The 25058-nt window shown below is 35.2% G+C and overlaps 1 protein-coding gene across 2 annotated transcripts in view; it reads right to left on the reverse strand.

The window, feature by feature from the left end:
- Positions 1-25058, reverse strand: part of LOC124365184 (ras-related protein Rab-3) — an 86567-nt gene that overhangs the window by 29607 nt on the left and 31902 nt on the right. Inside the window, exon 1 of one of the 2 annotated variants that reach the window (XM_046821149.1) lies at positions 17597-17784. The exons of the other annotated variant lie outside the window; for it this stretch is intronic. The gene's annotated coding sequence lies outside the window, so the exon portion shown is untranslated. Of the gene's footprint in view, positions 1-17596; positions 17785-25058 lie in introns of those variants that run through there. 2 annotated transcript variants of the gene reach the window in all.

The following is a 25058-nucleotide window of genomic DNA, read 5'->3' on the forward strand; positions in this document are numbered from 1 at the left end:
GCGTACTTCAGCTTTGTTAAAAAAATATATGTATTGACATGATATTGTTCAGCTTTAACTTAAAAATATCAAAGCTGAATACCGTAATTCCTGCAGGAGATATTGTCCGATTGGGCTGAGATTTAGCGGGTGAAGTACCTTCATGCCAAGTCTTTTTGTAACACCTTTTATTTTTTAATGTTACGTTTAGCTCCAGTTCACCTTCCTCATGGTGCAGCTTCTGGAATCTTACACTGTCACAGACATATAAACTACAAAATATAGTGCACTCTAGGAGAAGAGGTATTTTAGTTGCCTCATCAGGTGCACTCTTGAATGCACTACGATGTTTTAGACACGATCTCTAAGCACGGTGGAGCACATAACGTAGCTATGGTTGGAAGGATTGATTCAATATGAATGTTGAGTTTAGCTCCAGTTCACCTTTGTCTTGGTGCAGCATCTGGAATCTCTCAGCTGTCACAGACTTGAATCCTGGAATCTGGAGTCATGTTCGTCTGAAGAAATTTCTTCGCTTGCTCTATCGTGCTATATCACACAGATTACACTATATTTTGCAGGCTCTGATGTCGAAACGATGTAAAGTGTTCATTTTGAGCACCTTCTTAACCAACCTTTTTCATATCTTCAGGCGAACATGACTCCATATTCCAGAAGTCAAATCTGTGATCAGGGCCCAGAACCTAAACCAAGAGATAGGTGAATTCAAGCTAAATTCAACATTCATATTGAATGAACCCTTCCCACCATAGCTAAAATTTGTTTGGCTCAAGTAACAGAGATGATATTCAATTGTTTAAATACTTCATTGCTATTTCTAGGTTTATTTAATTTTGATGATTCGTGGTTCCAAGAGAAGATATAATTCAGTTCAAATATTTCAATTGAAGTGTGTTCATGATGGGCATTTAGTAACAACACTTTTATGCCACCAATAAAGCTCAGCAAATTATGTCCGGTATTTCAGACCAAAATTAAAAAGTTTATATAGTTACTATGGGGTATTTTGGCCATGAAACAAAACCTTAAAGGGCGAAATACTCAAATAAAATCTATTTCGAAGATATTATTCATTTATCAAACAAGAAAGTGAAAACGCGAGACAATTCTACAATGTTCTAGAAGAAAGCACGCATTAACTTTGTTATTACTTTAGAAATGCTTACGAACTTTTCAGTGTGTAGGTAAGGACGACAATCAACATTCATTCTCTGAACCTGATCAAACGCGGCGTAAAGCTTGAGACAGTTTATTATAATGCAATCAGTGAGCCTAACAGGTGCAGTCCCACAAAGCAGGGTACTGGAAGCAAACCAGCTAAATAGTTGTAATCCATTAAGATTCAATTTTTTCCTATAGTAGCAGTAAATAATACAAAACAGAAGCAAATCTGTGTTAGAAACGGAGGTCCTTAAGCTATAATCACAACTCTTGGTTATCGAATGACAACAAAGAAAGAGTTGTGTTGCAGGCCTTCAGGATATACCAAGTTGATTACTACAAGCTTTTTTCTTGTCTTTTTCTTTAATAACGTTTTTAAATGAGTTTTTTTCAATGGCATAATAAATAATTCCGTTTTTTTTTAGTATATTAGCAGTAGTCTATTTTAAAACAGAATGATTTTCGTGAATAAATTGTAAATCACGCAAACATTTAGATGCAGCTGTACAAACAGAAGGATACAGCATGCATCACCATAGCTGGACAACAGTGGATTATGTACATTGCCGCATGAATAACGCATACACCGGTCTGCAAAATCCGCGCTCTCTATTTATTTTTTTCCCGTTTCTACTTCAAAACACCCGTTATAAACAAATTTAGAGCTAATTTTGGTATATTTTACGATTTTAATGTTTTTTTAAATGTTTTAACTACTTGATAATATTGTATTAACTGCTTAAAATGCGGTCCTGATATTTTAAATCCTCATAATAAGCTCTATGAATGTAGCATAGAGCTACAAACTAGCCAATTAAAAATACGATATCACAATTATGATTATGTAAAATATATTATGTATTACTTTGTAAATAAACTCATATATTTATAAACATCCCAATATAATTCATGTTTCAATTGTTGTAAGTTATTGAGATGTTTTCAACATTATTATTGATGTTATATCCACACTACTTATACTTTTAAATATTTATCCAAGTGTATAAAATTGTATTTGTAGGTTTAAGATTCCCACAAATAGAATAGTGTAGGTGTAGTGGGATAGTGGTTTGTTGGTTTGTGGGATATAATAACCCACGTTATTTTAGTTTTACACAAAAGTATCACTATAAAACCCACATTTTTCAGAAGCAATTGTGTATCAAGGATTTAAGTTGGGACAAAATTATCATCTAGTTTTTCATGGGCAGTGTAATTTAATCAACTTTTTTCTTTTTTTAATATTATTCTACGTAAAGTCTCGTACATGCATGTTAGATAAACGAACCAAGTAGACTTGATGATACATGATATCGCTAGATTTAAATTACCGTCTAATTACGTTTCTTAAGACGTTTATGAAATTCCTACAATTACGTTAATATTGAAGAGTAAAGGGGCTGAATAGTCAAATATACCAATCTAAAATTTAGACTACTCTGGTCACGATGGTTGACTATACGAGCCGTCACCACTAAATCGATAAAAATTATCTCAGGATGATTCATACCGTTGTAGTAGTAAAACATAAGTTTATTTTTATCAAATGATTCGGCTTGTATTCTATCAATACAAACTTTCTCAGTGCATCACTGCATTAGATTCTGCTTCAACCGAATATGTCGTTCAGTACACACAGTGGGCATTCAAGACGTTGAGAGCTAGGCTTCTCCTATTGCAGTATCCACGTTATTTAATACCACTTGTACTGCAATACACCATATACTGTAGTAGCCATTGTCTGGCCAGGATACAGAAACTACCGAGTACACACAGTGGGCATTCAAGACGTTGAGAGCTAGGCTTCTCCTATTGCAGTATCCACGTTATTTAATACCACTTGTACTGCAATACACCATATAGTAGCCATTGTCTGGCCAGGATACAGAAACTACCGAGTACACACAGTGGGCATTCAAGACGTTGAGAGCTAGGCTTCTCCTATTGCAGTATCCACGTTATTTAATACCACTTGTACTGCAATACACTATATACTTTAGTAGCCATTGTCTGGCCAGGATACAGAAACTACTGAGTACACACAGTGGGCATTCAAGACGTTGAGAGCTAGGCTTCTCCTATTGCAGTATCCACGTTATTTAATACCACTTGTACTGCAATACACCATATAGTAGCCATTGTCTGGCCAGGATACAGAAACTACCGAGTACACACAGTGGGCATTCAAGACGTTGAGAGCTAGGCTTCTCCTATTGCAGTATCCACGTTATTTAATACCACTTGTACTGCAATACACCATATACTGTAGTAGCCATTGTCTGGCCAGGATACAGAAACTACTGAGTACACACAGTGGGCATTCAAGACGTTGAGAGCTAGGCTTCTCCTATTGCAGTATCCACGTTATTTAATACCACTTGTACTGCAATACACCATATACTGTAGTAGCCATTGTCTGGCCAGGATACAGAAACTACTGAGTACACACAGTGGGCATTCAAGACGTTGAGAGCTAGGCTTCTCCTATTGCAGTATCCACGTTATTTAATACCACTTGTACTGCAATACACCATATACTGTAGTAGCCATTGTCTGGCCAGGATACAGAAACTACTGAGTACACACAGTGGGCATTCAAGACGTTGAGAGCTAGGCTTCTCCTATTGCAGTATCCACGTTATTTAATACCACTTGTACTGCAATACACCATATACTGTAGTAGCCATTGTCTGGCCAGGATACAGAAAACTACCGAGTACACACAGTGGGCATTCAAGACGTTGAGAGCTAGGCTTCTCCTATTGCAGTATCCACGTTATTTAATACCACTTGTACTGCAATACACCATATACTGTAGTAGCCATTGTCTGGCCAGGATACAGAAACTACTGAGTACACACAGTGGGCATTCAAGACGTTGAGAGCTAGGCTTCTCCTATTGCAGTATCCACGTTATTTAATACCACTTGTACTGCAATACACTATATAGTAGTAGCCATTGTCTGGCCAGGATACAGAAAACTACTGAGTACACACAGTGGGCATTCAAGACGTTGAGAGCTAGGCTTCTCCTATTGCAGTATCCACGTTATTTAATACCACTTGTACTGCAATACACCATATAGTAGCCATTGTCTGGCCAGGATACAGAAACTACTGAGAACACGGCCAAACATACGAGCATTTCGATTGTTTGGGTGTCACTGGATCCTTCCCTTGCACATTAGGTACGTATAAAATATCACTTCCGGCCTAGTCACAAGAAAGGTGACTGACATCCCGAAATGTTAAACTGAGGTACATTATCAGTTAAACGTTTAATTTTCACAATACTGGTGGTACGATGACTTAAGGTTAATATACTGTAACACATTCAAGTAATTGGAAACCTTTAAAGGAACAAATCGTCATAAGTACGAGATAAAATTGTTTGTAACATCATGAACTTGGTTTATTTACAATCGGTCCAAAATTAAATTTGTGAACATAACACTTACACGACACTGTATAACATTACTGTATACTTATACAACCTTTAAACGGTAGGCACCTTAAAACTGTAGTTGTTACAAAACTGTAATAATAAAATTTGTTAGTTTTATAAAAACTGTTAATCAAAAAATATGTAGTAAAATAGCCGAGATCAAAATGTTGCGCACATTTGAAAGGCTGCCATTACGTAAAGACTAGCTAACAAACGTATTCAAACAATGTGTAAGTACTATCTTAGTGCCAAGTTTAATTTGAATTGACTAGTAATTACGGTAATTATAGTACTCACCGTTAATTCCACAATGTTACTGTATAGCCTACAATTCAAAACTTTCTCTGTCAGTTATCTGAAAAACGAGATATACACGTAAAAGCAAACATTATTGCTGATGATCTAGGAATTATAAAATAGGTTTTATGGTTTGCTCTACGATAAATAATAATAATTAAGGTGTAAAACATTTCTTTTCCAAACATTGAACGACCGTAATCTTAACGGTTGGTACCTTAAGACATATCGACAAAAGTAATAAAGTAAAGTCGTTTACAATTAGGCGTACTTCGCGTACTTAATGTTTTTTTAATGTGTAAGAGTGGGTCAATATTGGGAATATGTGAGTAAAAATTATTCATAAATGCTAATGACCACCACCTTGAAAGTTTTTTTCCGGTTTTTAAGACTCGGTGACAAACTTATGCAAGCTATGTGCAAATTCTGCCTATGTACCAAGTTTAGTCTGGATGTAATAAAAACTACGACAGCTATCGTGTTTACTCGATGGTGGTTTTGGATACTGCTAGACATAATCAGACAAAAGTCTAACATTGTTAGAAAATTCCGAGATGGACTTGATTTCAATTAACAGATTTATATGTAATTTAAATAATATTAAACATTTGCATTATTATTATATGTTTTAGTTTGCATTCGTTTATCCATATGATTGTATTACACGTGGTATACACATGTATGAGTAACTTATACCTAGCATAAGGTTGCTCGTTTACTTTTACATTTTGTAACAAACGTTATTAATATTTAATACCTTACAGATACCTACACTCCTTGTCTTACATAAAACTACTATTTATATGTTACTAGCGGGCCCGGCGCGCTTTGCTGCGCATTTCAATAATTTTTTGCAAAAGTTGCCCGCGGCTTCGCACGCAATTTCCCGTTGAAAACAGTACACTATATTCACTTATTCTTTTTCTATCACATTCTAAACATTGCTGAGATAATTGATAGTCGTTCCATCGTGAGCCTCTTGGGCGTATTATGAAGGTATGTACCATATTCCTGCCTCTATCTAGCTGTTACCCACGGCTTCGCACGCAAATCTTAAGAACCGAAGTCCTTATATTACTTAGTAAATTTTTTTTTTACTATAATAAATTTTAGATTAAATTAGTTATATCTCCGATGCCACGATTGAGCTTGCTTTGTTGTCTCGATCGAGAGAATATGTACACACGGAGTTTTGAGAACCATACTTCTGTCAAAAAAAACAACTAAGGTTGATTTTATAACATTCTTTATATTTGTAGCCAACGTAAGATAGTAATTATGATATCTGCATTACTCTTCTGATCAAGCATGAGCATGGTTTATATTAAATAAATATTGCAGTTAAAGGTGAATTTTTACGTCAAATTTGAATTGTATTATCTGGATAGTAAAGTCTATGTTTAACAGTGATTGCAAAAACAGTTTAAACAAAATTTGTCGTTTCTCTTAAGCTTACTCTATGCTTTAAAACTATAAGTGTAATATATGTTTACAAAGAACAGCTGATTAAAAATTTGAAAAGACGTTAACATATGTTTGCTGCAATGCATTTCTTATGGGTATTTCTGTAACCAGTGGGGCGGAATCCTGAATCGGGAAAGGGATGGGCATAGCTTATAAACGTTCTCCGTGGAAAAATACATATACGTACAAATTTTCATCATGATCGGTCCAATAGTTCACGATTCCATAAAGAACAAACATACAAACATTCATTTTTATATATATAGATTTGGCACGAGAAGTGTTGTTCACCACACCATATGTGACAAGCATATCAATCTTGGAAAAAATAATCATGGATTAAAAATGTACATTAATTCGATCACATTTGTATTTGACGCATAAAAGTAATCTAAATATTCAGAATGAACTATTGTTTGCATTTTACAAGTCTTATTGTAATGATATTCGCCAAAGGCTTCTCTGGTATGAATTCATGGTTTTGTGCAATAAGTCATTTTTCTTTACTGAGTTTTACCATTTTATCTTGATAAGTTATGTGCATATTTTAAATACAAAAATACAAGTTAACAAGGTCTTGCATGAGAGTGTAATAATTGACGACGTGATGGCAACTTTTTGTCACATCATTAACGTTTTAGCTTTAAGGGGAGTTGAACGCAAAAATCGGAAAAAAATGTTTTTTTCGCTTTTATTTTTTATTTTATTATTTGATTCTTTCTGAACAATTTACTGCAATCCCTACATAAAAAATGGCTTTCCGTTGAGCTTCTATGATTTTTCAAATATAAGACTACATAACAAATTTCGCATCAACTTTGCCCTCCGCCTCCTAACACCTGGTGCATATACAGGTTAGCAGAAGTAAATGAAGAAGAAATTACCTACAATCACAAACATTCCCTACCTCAAGCTGTATTGACAGCAATAAAAACCTACATACAGAGATTTGTCAAGATTAGATCTACTAAAAAAATGTCTTCACGGTAAAACCAAGAACGTGAACGAATCTTTCAACAATGTAGTGTGGAACTGAATTCCAAAAAATGTGTTTGTTGGAAGAGAGACTCTTGTATTAGGTGTTCATGATGCTGTTCTAACATTCAATGAAGGTAAAATTGGAAGGATCAAGGTTTTAAAGGAGTTAGGAATAAAAGACTGTGGCAAATACACCGTAAGCACATTGAAGAGCCTCGATGAAGTCAGGATGAGGAAGGCAGATCTGAAAGTAGAGTCAATGACTAAGGAAGCAAGAATAAAGAAAAGGAGACAGTTATTAGGTGAGGAAGAGGAAATGGATGGTAGCTACTGTCCTCGAGGCTTCTAAAGGTAATATAAACTTCTAATTATTGTGATTTTTTTTGTTTTCCGCTGTTTTTGAAAATTACCGGTTTTTAATATATATGTACCTTTTTCTCAGAAACTATAAATGCTGCACACATGAAATCTTTACTGGTTATAAAGTAGCCTTTTAGAAGTATGTAGCTCTAGTTTTATTAAATTTCAGAAATAAATAAATATTTAGAAAAATATTTTATCTTAAAATATAAAAATAAAAAATAACACAAATATAAAATTCTTTTTCTTTAGTTGTATCAATTATTTTACAAAAAATTTTAGAGGTATAAATACAATATTATATCCTACACCTTGTGTAAAAAATTTCATCTTCCTAACTGTTATGAGTTCTGAGAAAAAAGGTACATAAAGTTACCTTATTTTAACATTGGGCCTTATGGACCGTTCAACTCCCCTTAACTTCAAGCAATCAATGCAACATCGCTTAGTATATTTGCATGAATATTCCAGCTGTCTAAATAAGGTTTTCGGGATTTTATTTAAACTTCTCAGCAATATCGCCATAATATTTTAGGAAGATTTTAAACAAGCGTAGAACGTGCTTGCTGCACAAATATAAACACATTTATATTTATTTTTAATCAGGGTTGCACCCGTAAATTCTTAGCGGTCTTTAAGAAACTCACAATTGATGCTTTGTTCTGTATGTTAAGTTCACTGTTCAGAACCTGTCAGTCAGATCAGTGGTGTACACTCAGATCAAAATCATTCATCACAACAATACTGGACATCGTAGAGATGCACGGACTTTGATAAAATGTTTTAGAGGTCAGAGGCTCCAAGAAGAAGTGGTCTCTGAGGACAGTATCTCTCAAAATCAAGCTGTGTGTACAGGAACTCTTAAAAGTTTATATTTCCCCAATATTCATGAGCTTCTAGAGAATTAAAGATTCTGAAGGCGTTAAGTTTCCAAGGAGCAGAAACTCTCAACGAGCGGAATGATCTAGAAGTTGGAATCTCCCATAGGCATAAAGGTTCTGGGGACAAAAAGTTTCAAGTATTAGGCGCTCCATAGACCGAGATTGTCCATGGTCCAGCAGCTCCAATAGGCCGGAATCTTTCCAGTTACCGAAGACTTTCAGAGACCAGGAAATCATATAGACCGGTAGCTTCCATTGAGAGGGAATTGTCAGGGGTAATTGACAGCTGCTCGGTATTTTTAGGCCGGAAGTTCCGAAGGGCCAACTACGTATTTCGACAGAGCGAAAGCTCTTAGAGGGTTTGGAGCTTATATACACCGAAATCTAGTTTCTAGGACCTTACAAGGGCTTAGTGCTTATAAATGCAAGGGACACCAGAGGCTGGGAGCTTTCAAATGCACATTCTGAGGAACACATTCTTGAGCTCTCTCATAGGCCAGTTTTTTCCAGAGGCAGAGATTAGTCATTCTTAGAAGCCGGTTCATTCGAGATTTTAGAAGATATGATGATGGCTTGAGAATAACAGTGTATTAATATATTTTTACCGTGTCGCTGAACATTCTTTGCAAAGCCTAGTCTGTACAGTCTTTTTCACTATTAGGAAACGATAAAATGCTGTATTGAAGGTTGGTTTTCAACTTAATTTTAACTTTTAACTGCCAGTACATTAGTCACATGTTGTTTTAGTAGTATGTAGACACTCACAGAATCTAATACGGCAGAGTTGACACTATAGTTAATAAGGCAACTGGAATTTCCATTAGGACTGTAGTAAACATGTAATACTCCTTTACTTTCTTTTTTAATTTCTTACTAAAAAGGAAATAGGTAACTGAGAAGGCTTCAGTAGAGTCTCCTTCTTTTGAACTATTTTCAAGCATATTGTACCAAATAAGTATTCAAATAAAGAGGACAGTGCAGTTTTTCTATTATTGATATAAAATGTTATATATGTATATGGTTCTCTATTAAACACCAAGATAGCAATACCCGTATATTCATAAAAAAGTAAAAGGGCAGTAGTATCAAACCACAAAAGGATACAAGTTACGTAAATCGACACAATTTAAACAATATGATTGTCTAAAAATATTTAAAGGAAGATTTGGAGAATAAGTAAAAACTTACAGCACAAGTTCCTACCTATAAAATCGTTCTCAGTAGGAGATATCCTAAGGTTTAATAGTTACGGCATCCTTAGGATATCATGCTGTAAAATTTTGGAATAGAACAGTGCTAACGCTCATCCACACAGTTATGCATGCACCATCATCAAACACGAGGTTACCTATTATATAGAAATTAGGTTACATGCAAACTTTCAACGTTCGTAGCTCAATTCACTTTTTAGATATTCAGAAAAAATCAGAGACAGAGAGACTGACTGAGAAGAATGTGTCGGCCTTTAGAGTAAAAGCAAAATATACAGCATTTCAACCCCATGGCTTAATTCATTGTCCCGACATCCGTCTTAGATGCTTTATTTACGTTCAACAAAAATTTACTCCTACAGAAAAATAAACTCAATGTTGTCTATATAGAAATGAAACTTCTTGAAATATATTTAGTATAGAGGTTAATTTGTTATCGAGATGTCATGTGGACGTTCAGACAGATAGAAGAGAATTATTCGTCCCCCTGAGTGATAGGCCTTGCTAACGCTCAGCCAATAAGTAAACTCTATTAAAGATTTGTAAAATATAAGTGTACAAAGTAATGTGCGCAGTACTCTTCCCGTTTGTATAGGCTAGAGAAAGTGTTATAAAGCTGCCGTACCAAGAAATACTTAGATATCTCATTTCTAAACTTAGCCATGGTCATTATCTTAAATTATGTGTGAAACGCCCGCTTCTGAAGAGGTAGCTATATAAAGTATTGATTAGCGATGCCAATAAAATTGTAATAAAAACATTTAGAAAGTATCTGCTATGTTTAAAGTTGAACAAATGAGAGCTCTATAACGGCTGAATCGGATGTAACAGCCCGAAGGGACAGCAGCTTCCCACTCTTTTGGTTGGTGATGTTGGGAGGGGGAGGAGTGAGCAGGTCGGGCAGTTGGGAAGCCAAATGTACTGACTGAGTGCTTCTGGAACTGTTTTACCACTAAGTTATACAGTTTCTGCAGATCTCCCTACGGATCTGAGTCATTATTTCAAAACGTATATTAAATATGAAACTGAACTCGAGCCATTTTCAATGTGAGTGTGGTTTTACTTTTACGAGGAGTGATAGGTTTAACTGCTGTCGATGTAAGGGTTAAATCCCTTTTAACATGTTAGTTATTTAATGGATAGCTAGATGGAAGTTGAAACTTGAAAACGAATTATCTATGACTGATTTTGAGAAAAGGAAATTATAAGGAAATATTATAGCAAGGAAATACGTATTGTTTTTGTTTTGGTTATTTGTGTTTTAGTTATAACACAAATTGTGTTAAAAACATGTCTCCAATAGTATCATTCTTCATTTTTAATTTCCCAAATAAATTAGACATTAAAATACACGTTATAAAATTAAATAAATGTTTTAAACTGTTACGTGTTATAATGAAATTCTCTTAAACAAATTTCACTTTTATTTTCATCTTTTAACAACTCAAACTGGAGAAGTAAGCATTTTTATTTTTAAACATTATGCTTATTATAATTATTAAAGTATTTTAGAATTCTTTTTGAATATTTTAGGGGTTTATTTCATGCGACCAATTAAATATTAAATTAATATAATTTAAAATATAGTAAATAACATAACAACGTTCTGAAGAGTATCGGGTGCTCCTTAAACGGAGCATTTGGCACTTGTAAATAAAAATTGCATATAAATACGTGTTATGAACGCCTGTTCTGAATGCGTTTTTATTCAAAAATCTACAAATCTTAAACTGTTACATTAACAGCTTTGAAATATTGCGCTACTATTTTGTCTTCTTAAGACTTTCATTTGGGCTAAATTTAAAATATGTATCCACTGTTTTCAATGTAGATGATATTTCAAAATTCGTACGTATGGTATTTTACTTTTCTATAAACAAACGTAAATATCATATGCGAGTTCGTAAATATCAAATGCTTTTAAAATAATCGGGTTGTACAAGACAATAAAAAATCATTTTCTATCCTATCTAGACATTAACCCTCTCCCGGGCAAACGCCTCGAAACGCCTCCAACTGCTTTATCAACGCCCTCTGCTTTGTGCTGCTGCCATAATCATCAGCACCGATCATTGTATCATAATCGATATTCTGTCGGTTATTATGAAATACAATATTAGACAATATGTTTAATACATCCCTTCCTGCAGAATATGTAGTCAACACCTTCACCGAGACACGCGGCGTGTACCGACTTTAGGACAGTCGGGATACTCGAGAAGAGCGTCTATTGAAGTCAGTATATTAAACAATAATAAATATCTTCCTGCAGAATACGTAGTTAACACCTTCACTGAGACACGCGGCGTGTACCGACTTTAGGACAGTCGGGATACTCGAGAAGAGCGTCTATTGAAGTCAGTATATTAAACAATAATAAATATCTTCCTGCAGAATACGTAGTTGTTAACACCTTCACTGCGACACGAGGCGATTACCCACTGGAGGACAGTCGGAGTAGTCGAGAAGAGCGTGTACCGCAGTTAGTATATTAAACAATTATAAATCTCTTCCTGCAGTATACGTAGTTACACCTTCACTGCGACACGGGCGTCTACCGCAATCAATGTGTTTAACTACAATAAATTTCTTCCTGCAGAATACGTAGTTAACACCTTTACTGCGACACGAGGCAAGTACCCACTGGAGGGAGGACAGTCGGGGTAGTCGAGAAGAGCGTGTACCGCAGTCAGTATATTAAACAATTATAAATCTCTTCCTGCAGTATACGTAGTTACACCTTCACTGCGACACGGGCGTCTACCGCAGTCAATGTGTTTAACTATAATAAATCTCTTCCTGCAGAATACGTATTTAACACCTTCACTGCGACACGGGCGTCTACCGCAGTCAATGTCTTTAACTATAATAAATATCTTCCTGCAGAATACGTAGTTAACACCTTCACTGCGACACGGGCGTCTACCGCAGTCAATGTGTTTAACTATAATAAATCTCTTCCTGCAGAATACGTAGTTAAAACCTTCACTGCGACACGGGCGTCTACCGCAGTCAATGTGTTTAACTATAATAAATCTCTTCCTGCAGAATTTGTAGTTAAAACCTTCATTGCGACACGGGCGTCTACCGCAGTCAATGTCTTTAACTATAATAAATATCTTCCTGCAGAATACGTAGTTAACACCTTCACTGCGACACGGGCGTCTACCGCAGTCAATGTGTTTAACTATAATAAATCTCTTCCTGCAGAATACGTAGTTAACACCTTCACTGCGACACGGGCGTCTACCGCAGTCAATGTGTTTAACTATAATAAATCTCTTCCTGCAGAATACGTAGTTAACACCTTCACTGCGACACGGGCGTCTACCGCAGTCAATGTGTTTAACTATAACAAATATCTTCCTGCAGAATGCGTAGTTAACACCTTCACTGCGACACGGGCGTCTACCGCAGTCAATGTGTTTAACTATAATAAATCTCTTCCTGCAGAATACGTAGTTAACACCTTCATTGCGACACGGGCGTCTACCGCAGTCAATGTCTTTAACTATAATAAATATCTTCCTGCAGAATACGTAGTTAACACCTTCACTGCGACACGGGCGTCTACCGCAGTCAATGTGTTTAACTATAATAAATCTCTTCCTGCAGAATTCGTAGTTAACACCTTCATTGCGACACGGGCGTCTACCGCAGTCAATGTCTTTAACTATAATAAATATCTTCCTGCAGAATACGTAGTTACGCCTTCACTGGGACACGGGCGTCTACCGCAGTCAATGTGTTTAACTATAATAAATCTCTTCCTGCAGAATACGTAGTTAACACCTTCACTGCGACACGGGCGTCTACCGCAGTCAATATGTTTAACTATAACAAATATCTTCCTGCAGAATACGTAGTTACACCTTCACTGCGACACGAAGCGTGTACCGACTATAGGACAGTCGGGGTAGCCAAGAAGAGTGTCTACCGCAGTCAATTTGTCAAACTATAATACATCACTTCCTGTTTAAATGTGTAACACTTAAGTTTGACATTTTATGTATGTTGGTTTTTAGTGAAACACATTGTAAAGGTTGGTTAACAATCCACGGCAGATTCGCTAACTGACTTTTGTTTGACGATAACAGAGTTGAAATTCTAGGATATTAATACGTTTATTTCACGTCTAGCTGTCAAATTCTATGTATTTCAGAACACTCAATCGATTACGTACATTGACGTTTACCACAATGTTGCTCAACACTGATTTCTGATAGTTGAAACGGAAAATTACTAGAACTGTATTTGGACATTTTCTTATTTGTAAATGTAATCAATTAAAACAGTGAATAATTTGTATAGAAATTAAAAAATGATTTATATGAAAGCTTCTTCCATTAGACATTTCTATTATCAACACACACCTACCGCATGATTTGCCAATGCTGAGACTCAACCTATGTCATTTTATTTACATTTTGAAATAAAGTGGACTTACAACGAATCCTTGGGGCACACTATGTATAAAATCAATATACTCTGTTTCCCTTTGAGTTAAACGTTGTAACATGGTGCCGAAGGTGTGTACGGGTTTTATGAGAAATCACAGAAAATCAGTTTACGCCGACAGTATGTAAATTGCAGGAAACACCCGATTTCCTGGCGAGTTTGTTTCCTAAGGATATCCGCACTCTGACTGACGCCAAGGCGGCAGATTCCATTTTCAACTAGTCACCAAGCATTAAATGTTTTTCTTACTGAATGCATATTATTCAGTTACACACACCTATAATATCTATAGACCTTTGTAAGTGCGATTGTATACATTAGTGATATAAAGCAAGTAGTTTTATATGAAGACCGATACACATAGATTCCCACCATTAGGCTTGCAAGAAGAAATAACACTATAGAATAATTAATAATTACATAGAACATTTTACTGTGTGTATTTATAATATTGATGCAGACTGTGAACTCAAACACAATAAATAAAGTAAATGGGATCTGCGTTCTATTGTAAGAATTTTCAATATGACTATAAGCTGACACGAAGCTTGGAGTTAGTAGGTCAGACATCCGTGGATGCGGAGAAGTTTAAATTACCTATAATAGTTAAAAGAAATAAATGAAAGAATTCAAAATCATATCCTAGAAAGCTTATGCCAGCGTTATAAGTGGAAATAACTCTAGGCTTGGAAAGCCTATTAAACGTATTTTCCATCCTCCTAATGTAATCCCAACAATTCATGGTTCTGTATAGTTCTATCCTTGTACGAATTTGTTTTCTAAAGTAATCTTTAAAAATATTATTGGAGAAACAGTTGGTATTTCTCAAGGTGATTCCCAAAATCCTTTCGTACGATTAGAACTACCAAAATACATGAGGTTCCCTTAGGGATTGTAGGGCTTACTCGTATTATTAAAAAATATCTCTTAATTAGCATAATCACCTGGATAATTATTTAATAATTGTAATGACAAATCACATCCTTACAGCGCCCGAAGATCTGCTTATCGCCAATAAGTCATCTTCAACTGTGATCTAGATCTTTTCATTAATTTACTTTGATAAGCGTTGTTTGACTTATCTTTACCGAGATGTAATAATTTGAATTAATTAGGATTATATTACTGAATGAAAAACTTTCTCATTATGAAATTAGTAATACAAGAATCGACAGAAGTTTACACTAATCTGTATATTAGGTAGACTCAAGGTGAGGGGGTCAGAATAATATATGTGTGAAACTACTTAATTTTAATTGTAACTCCACATGAGTTACATTTTCCAAATTTCATCAACTTATTTACATATTCCTTTGATCGGTTTGCACCGAGAACTTTGATTTTGAACTACAAGCCTTCTACGAAATTCAAACCAAATCTATCAGACTACCAGTATGCTATACCCCATGCAAAACAGATTTTCTTATAGATCTAACTAAATAAACAATTTTAACAGTTTCTCCAATTTTGGATCTAGACTTTAAATCCGAATTGTTATAATTTCCATAACGTTACAGCCCAAGATTTCTAATAATAACTACATAATGAAGGAAAGAAACCCCCTCAGATTTTGTGTTCTGTAACGTGTGAACTTGAATTCTCCCCAGTGAAATAAAAATGAAAATGTAGACATTTCACAATTTGTTTATTTAACTATAAGTAAGTTTTTTATTAAAATCAAATCACACGATAGCATCGATATACATATATTTATATAATTTTAAAAAGTTGTTTTTAAATTAATAATATTGAAATCCATAATCAACATTTTAGTTTAATTTAAACAATTATGTAAATGTTAGAACTCATAACATATGTTTAATGATTAATGTTGTGCAACATGTTTAATAACCAATGTTATTAAAAAACGGCAATAGTCAATTTGTTTTTATTTTTACCAAGTCTAATCGTTTTAACAAATGCTAAATAAAACCTATTACAAGTTGCTGTACATGAGTGCACCTTAAAGATGATTCTAATTGCAAAGTACGCATTTTTCTTAAATAGATTATTTAACTATGCATATTACGTCGTAAAAGCAGTGAAAATAATAAATGTAAATAAATTATATAAATGTACGTTTTTACTCTTAATTCTGATTAGGAATCTATCTGTTAGTTCTAAATGAGTATTGTAATAATTTGACAGTTTTCTGCATTTCCATCTAAGTCAAATATTTCATTTCAGTTCTAAGATATACAGTACAAAACTAGTAGATAACTTTGTCGCATACAGTTGAATTAGGTCAATTTCTGTGTTCAGTACGTCAGGCTGGAACTCTCATAGAACAGCATTTTTGCAAATTTGATAGTAGTAGTTTTAGTACTCGATTAGCTTAAACAAATTTTCAGCTTTTCACGGCTTTATAAAATAAAATTGTTTTGAAATACATTAAAACGCAAGCAAAGCTATAGGTAACAACTAGTGGGTTTTAAACTTGAATTTAATTTTCAGACAAAAACTACCTCTCCTCCACTCACAGCTCAAATCAAGTCAATAATAATTAATAATGTAAAAATTAATGAGTACTATTTATGTTTAATTTATTAAGAATTAATACATAAACTGTAATATTTTATCCTTCTACATAGTGCAAGACAATCGAGAATGTCACTCTGGGGACAAAGAGGAGACGAGGCATGATCAGGATCCACCCCTTGACGTCCAAACAGATACATTAATTACCAGTCACATCGCGTAAACAAATCTAACACGATTTACAGAAAAACAGATCAATATAATATTCTTTTTTGGCCAGGATTGATTGATCATCGCGTTGCTGGTGACACTGTTACAAGGGCGGGTGTTTTGGCGAAAACCAGAGAGTCAGCGGATTTATAACGAGGGTACTGCTTGATATACACCTGTTGTTTCGATTTTTCCTGGGCACGGAATACAGGGTGGCACTACCCTAGTGAACTAGTAAATGTTACCAGAGGATAGTATAATATAAAAACAGAATCAGTAAATAGGTGAGAAATAAATAATGAGGACGATATCTACAGATCACCATCGTCAGAGGTATATCCAAGTTCATTGACTCAGATTCGGCCATTTTCCTTGAATCTGTTATCATAATTGTGTTATGAAATAGTAATAATTTTATCGTAATCTAACGAATTGTAGTTTTTAATCACAATTTAGGGTGTATAAATCGAAAAACAATCACTCAACGCAAAGATAATAATTAATCTGAAATAACAGAAAAATTCGATAATAAGCCGTAAGACAGGGTGGTTTTTTAATAAGCTCATTTAGCAGCGGCTTTAACATAAAAAAGAACACTCGTCACAAAGCACTTATCATAAAGTATTGAATATGCACGACACACGATCGCTTACCTTGGTTTAATGAAGATGAATTAAAACGGATGTGCAGAAGTCATTCAGCAAGAACCTGGAGAAATGGCGTCCAGACGTCAGAGCGCCCCAGCGGGCGTCGGCAGAACTACATATTGATTGTAACACCACCACCGATGTCATTCACAACCACCGGCTTGTCGCACTGGTACAGTACTACGCGTTACACTTGCTTGTGTTTAGGCCTACTGCTAACCCTATAATAGTTCCCTGGTTGGAGAGCACTAATGTATCACGACACCATTCGCAGCATAATTACGACACAAGCACAACACCACGTTCAGCACACTACACCATAATTACGATTGTACCTAAACGTTTCCATATTTGGCGCTTATTTCTGTATTTTTGTTTAATACCACGAGACTATATTATTGTTTCTTTGATTAGACAATACTAATTTAATACCACACCATTCACAATACAAGTTCGACACAAGCACAACACCACGTTCACCACACTACACCATAATTATGATTATACCTAAACGTTTCCATATTTGGCGCTTATTTCTGCATTTATGTTTAATGCCACGAGACTATATTATAGTTTCTCTGGTTAGACAATACTAATGTAATACCACACCATTCACAATACAAGTTCGACACAAGCACAACACCACGTTCAGCACACTACACCATAATTATGATTATACCTAAACGTTTCCATATTTGGCGCTTATTTCTGTTTTTATGTTTAATACCACGAGACTATATTATTGTTTCTTTGGTTAGACAATACTAATGTAATACCACACCATTCACAATACAAGTTCGACACAAGCACAACACCACGTTCAGCACACTACACCATAATTATGATTATACCTAAACGTTTCCATATTTGGCGCTTATTTCTGTATTTTTGTTTAATACCACGAGACTATATTATTGTTTCTTTGGTTAGACAATACTAATGTAATACCACACCATTCACAATACAAGTTCGACACAAGCACAAACACCACGTTCAGCACACTACACCATAATTATGATTATACCTAAACGTTTCCATATTTGGCGCTTATTTCTGTATTTATGTTTAATACCACGAGACTATATTATTGTTTCTTTGGTTAGACAATACTAATGTAATACCACACCATTCACAATACAAGTTCGACACAAGCACAACACCACGTTCAGCACACTACACCATAATTATGATTATACCTAAACGTTTCCATATTTGGCGCTTATTTCTGTATTTATGTTTAATACCACGAGACTATATTATTGTTTCTTTGGTTAGACAATACTAATGTAATACCACACCATTCACAATACAAGTTCGACACAAGCACAACACCACGTTCAGCACACTACACCATAATTATGATTATACCTAAACGTTTCCATATTTGGCGCTTATTTCTGTATTTTTGTTTAATACCACGAGACTATATTATTGTTTCTTTGGTTAGACAATACTAATGTAATACCACACCATTCACAATACAAGTTCGACACAAGCACAACACCACGTTCACCACACTACACCATAATTATGATTATACCTAAACGTTTCCATATTTGGCGCTTATTTCTGTATTTATGTTTAATACCACGAGACTATTATTATTGTTTCTTTGGTTAGACAATACTAATGTAATACCACACCATTCACAATACAAGTTCGACACAAACACAACAAGTTCAACGCGCAACCTTGTAATTGTCTTTATTTCTGTCCTTTTATGGATCCTGGTTAGATAACATAACATCACAGAATTGCAACGAAGTGCCACATGAACACACACTCACGTTAATCTTAGTTGTACTTGCTGCCGAAACTCATACCATTTTTTTCTTTTTTTTACAACCATAAGACACTAATATACTAGTTCCCTGGTTAGATGACAGTAACAAATATCACACTATTTGCAGCACAAGTACGGCACAAACGTGTACTTCAAACGTGCAACAATTTAGTGCATTGTGCTCCGATTCCCTTCATTGGCCTTTATTTATACGAACTCCAGGTTGTGGCAAATAAACTGTTGTTTTATACTCGTACGTTTATATATTGTTGAGCATGAGATATATTGTTTGTACTTCATATGAGTATAGAAGATTAGTGTTTTGCGATAATACAAGCATTAAATATTATTAATTGAGATCCGTAAATGATTAATCATTGTCATGTAATCCTGATCCTAATAATACTCGTATTATAAGTGCGAAAATGACTATATGCTTTATTTTCACGCGTAAACTATTCAAGCCATTTACTGAAATGTTACATGGACATTCTTAGAGTCACTAGTAAGACTAATGAATTCTTATTCTTATTTCGAAAACCCGCCCGGGTTACGCATCACTGGTCTCTTAAGTAGCGAAAATTCCCATATTGGTCTCTAAAAGTGTAAATATTATTAATTAAAAGGTATGTTAAATGTTTGTTCTGTGTAAAAATGTTTTATGACAGCAAAATCATACATTTAATTAACTGAACCACCATTTTCAATTTATTTACGTTTATTGTGTGAAAGTATAGAGTAAGCTTGATAGTAACAACACCACTTCTCCCTGTTCTGCAACCGCTGTTGAGTACAGTGTAAGAAAGAATCCAGATAAAAATATTAAAAGTTTTAGTAAAATTATACATTTAACTCTCGTTTTAGGAAATATTAAGTATTCAGTGCTTGGTCAGTACTGCAACGAAAACATTAAATACTAACATTTACTATAAATTGGAAGACTGCTATAAACCCATCTTAGTTGTCTTTTGACATAAGTAGGTTTCTCAGACCTGTATATGTATGTAAATTACACTACATGCATATAAATATACACTTCTTGACAGATTTCTTGATCGTAGCAACAAGGCAAACTCTAAATTGACGTCGGAAATACTCTTGTAATTCACTCGAACAAGAAGTGTTCATACACGTGCAAAGCCTTTGAAGTTGCGTGCGACGCTACGGGTAACTACAAATTCTATAAAGAAATAATACACCAGACACTAAATGTGATGTATGCGATGTAATAAAATGCGATGTATGTAATCTATTTCCGTTTTAATATATTTCCGGTACTTGATGTCTATCAAAAACTCCCAACTTCTTTAAACGCTCAAAAGAATTACCATACATTATAAATATATATCCCTCGTAATTTTTTTATATTATTTCAGATATTGATAACAAACCACCATTTTTTATCTGTAAGTAAATATTTTAATTTAACAATTAATATTTTCAGCAGGTGCTATTTATTTTTAGAAATAAATAATCTCCGATACATATTAGGGATAACAATACGTTCTTCGAGCTTATACGACAGCACCTCGAGGACAAGAACAAAGTTAACGCCCGACGCGAGGAAACGTGAGGCTCTAGCGTAGACCTTCGAGCAAGCATAAACACGGAACCCTCATAAGAACAATGAGTGGTTACAGATAATTCACTACAGTTTATCCAAGATAAACATACCTTCATAATATGCATCCTTTTGTTATACTGAATTATAATGTGACCATGTATGAGTTACCGCGAGAGAGCCACTGGATAGGCAGATAGACAAGGAGAACAGAAATTTTACCAATCCTCTGGTTAGGCTTCGCTAACGCTCAACCAAAAAAACTAACGTTCCCTAGGTGAATGTTTATCTCTATGGTTTTAACATAGGTATCATCCGTCTAAATGCCGTATAAAATAAGGTAACTAAAAGTGGGACGCCAACGGTAACACTTACGTTGACAAAATTTCTAATCGTAGTTATGGAGCCTGGGGTCAAACTAGATATCAAACGGTGAGATAGATTCTTTCTTAAAGGTTTAGGTTATTTTACATTACTGCGATAAGATAAAAGGTAAAAATGTCAAGTGGAATGCTGCGTAACGCTGGAATTGAAGAACAACCTTCTGGAACAACGAACAAAACTCCTTCTCCTTCTACTTTAATATTAGCAACAACCCTCCCTTCAGTGATATTATCTTGTTTTGAGTTATTTATGTATATATCTATATATATATATATATATATATATATATATATATATATATATATTAAATTTGTACACATGGCAATAGCAAAATTTAATTTCAATAAATATTCAATCACAAAAAGTACTTGCTCCGGCGGGACTCGAACCCGGATCTCTCACTTGCCAGGTGATTATGCTACCATTACACCACAGAGCCCTTACTTTTTACGATTCAATTATTTTGTATTTAGCCGTATCTGTCACATATGCGTTTAAATTACCAAACTAACATATGGTCGGAAGACCAAATACCTGTCAAACGACTTTTATTTACGTTAATTAAATTTGTATAAATGGCAATAGCAGAATTTAATTTTAATAAACATTGAATCACAAAAATTGGTAGCACATTTGCCCGGCAAGTGAGGGATCTGGGTTCGAGTCCCGGCGGAGCAAGTACGTTTTTGTGATTCAATGTTTATTGATTTTATTGAAATTATATATTTATACACATATCCTCGGTTTAAGAATTGTACGATTTATGTATTAATTCTCACTCCATAAAAGTAAAGTAAATTTTGTTTCAGTTTAAACAGAAGTTTTGTACTATTGTTTAGAGCTTTAATACAATTATTCCCATTGAAAGAATTTTATTCCTGAAACCCTCAATAGCCCAGATGTTAAAGTTATTTTAACACACCCCACATAAAGGTGTAAATACTCGTACTACTTTGTTCATTGCTACATTGTAAAACTAGGTTATTACTGATTAATGCACTATTTGTATAAAAGCTGCCTGGAAGAGGGGATGACACTGACAGGATAAACACACGCGTTCGATCGGCTCCTTAGTTTTGTTAATTTCAGTAGTATTGTTTAATTAATCAGATATAAAAAATTTATCAGCGCGCGCGCTCGCGCGCTGAGGTATGTTTAATCAATATTCATCAGTTTATAATAGTTTCTTTCAATCCAGTATTTATTAACTTTCAATATCCTTTTTTACTTCGGTTTAATTTTAAGGTTAATGTTCGGTCTCCACCGCAGTTACGATCGGGATCAAAGGGCAAGGCGGTCGCGCTATCTACATCTGATAGGAAGCCAGTTCTCCAACGATCGCTGTCCACGTCGTCTGCATCTAGTCCTGTCAACACAACAAAAACAATGCCAGCTGATAAGACGACCCAACTGCTTGACCCGGCGCTTGTTGAGCGTTGTGTTAACAACTTTCTATCTCGGGCGAGGATTTTATCGGCAAACTTGTCTCGCGGATGTCCGAAGAAATAAGGACTGTTGTTGAAGTGGCGGTGACGTGCAGCCCTTACGGCCCCCCCCCCCCCCCCGTCAATGAAGAAGTGAAAAAACTGCGAGATGAGGTGACCAACTTGGACAGCTGTAGTGACTGAGTTGGACGGTCTTAGGTTGGCGGATAAAGGACGGACGATCTGGAACAATACCAGCGGCGCGACAACCTGCGGATTTTCGGAATCGAGGAGACTGTTGGTGAGGACACGGACAAGTTGGTGGAGGAGTTGTGTCGGGACAAGTTGGGGGTTGAGCTGCCACCGGAGTCCATTAGTAGAAGCCACCGCGTCGGTCAGAAACCCAGTCCAGCGGCTGACGGAGTGAAACGGCACCGTCCTATCATAGTGCGGTTCACCAGCTATCGTCAGCGTCAACGAGCATTCTCGGCCAAGAAGAACCTTAAAGGGTCCGGTATCTCCATCCGAGAAGGACCTGACTGCGCGCAGGATGGAGGTCTACAGGGCAGCAGTCACACAACATGGACCGAGGTGTACTTGGACCCTGGACGGGAGAGTTTTGTGGGTCGAACGACACGGCAACAAAGGCGGCGCGGCGACAAGATTGGCAGACACCTGACCTCGGCGCCAGCGTCTCGCCAACGTTAACTAGTTGTAAGTTTTATTTATTTCTTTTTCCGCTTTATTTATAATTTGGCAAATAAAGTTTTAGTTTTAGTTACAAATGCTAAATTTACTATTTCTTTTTTCCAGTTTTATTATTTTTCACAAAGCATAGAGATAGTACATAAATATTTATATATCTTTATTTTTTAATTTTAAATGCCTTAAATTCAGGTTCTTTAATTGTAAATATAAATTTTTCACTAATAATGCTTGCGCTACAATTTAAATCTAAAGTTTCTAATTTTATCTTACTTTAAACAAATTCACCACACTCAAGTATTTTTATTCAAGCTACAGTATAGTAATACACCTATTTTGTCAATTCATAACACTTTATAATATAAATGTATATTATTTATGTTTATTTACTTAAATATGCAGTTTTATATTGCAATTACCAATTTAGCAATGATTTAATTTATTTTGTTGTAAGCTCAAATATATATTTTTAGTTTCATATAAAACACAGCATAGTGTTGTATAACAATTATTATTATTATTACTTTTTTTTAGCAAATAATTTTACATTTCATGTTTCTTTTGAGAAACAAGTGTTTCCATAATTTCTTTTTACTACATACAGTATTGTAAAAAGTTCCATATACAATAAATCTATCAATCAGTAGTTTTAGGTGCACATGTACGTATGTGTGTTTATGTATATGTGTATTTTATGTATATGTGAGTAGGTATGTGTATATTCTTCTTCAAATATTTTACAGTTCTGATTATTATTATTTAGTTTTTTTTTTTTTTTTTTTTTTAGTATAAGTAGAAATAAATTTTTATGTTTAACATATTGCATATTTGTTTCAAAATTTAATATGTTATTCAAGTAAGTATCTTGCCGATACCTTGTCAGTGTCATGATTAGCCGTAAGTTTAAGTGTGCATCTTGTGTAAATTTACAATGTTTTACGGATGTATGTGAGAATGTATGTTGTATGCTAGGGTTACCCACAATTTCGTGTCTGTCGGTGTTCGCCTGCCGCTCGCTGCCCGCGCTGTCGGGCTGGGGTCCCCCGGCTGATGGTCCCGCCCCGGGCGATAGCGCTCTCCCTCTCTCACAAATTATCTGCCGAACACTTTCTCCCTACGATAATTTTCTAAAGGCAGCTCCACGTTAATGCTCATCGCTTTTTTGTTCATATTGACGAATTCAGAACTATATTTCGCTCTTCACAGTTAGATTTAATTCTAGTTTCTGAGACTTGGCTCAAACCTTCTTTGAGTGACAGGGCTGTTGAGTTGACGGGATACTCCTTGTTCAGGAATGACCGTCTACATAAGGGTGGCGGAGGTGTCGCCGTTTATGTCAAGTCTCACCTTCCTGCTTCTATCCTTCTATCATATCATCCGACACATCCAGAGCTGGACGCCCTGAATATATGTTTCTAGATGTCAGTGTTAACAGATCACACATCTTAGTTGCCGTCTGTTACAGAGCTCCTAACCTTGGCTATCTTGCTGAATTCGAACATGAACTTCTTAACCTCTTGGCTTGCTGCAGTCATGTTATTGTGATGGGAGACTTTAACACTGATTTACTTGGACCAGTTACCTACGATCAAACCTTTCTATCAGACATGT

Source organism: Homalodisca vitripennis, chromosome 1 (genome assembly GCF_021130785.1).
Source record: "Homalodisca vitripennis isolate AUS2020 chromosome 1, UT_GWSS_2.1, whole genome shotgun sequence".
NCBI lineage: Eukaryota > Metazoa > Arthropoda > Insecta > Hemiptera > Cicadellidae > Homalodisca > Homalodisca vitripennis.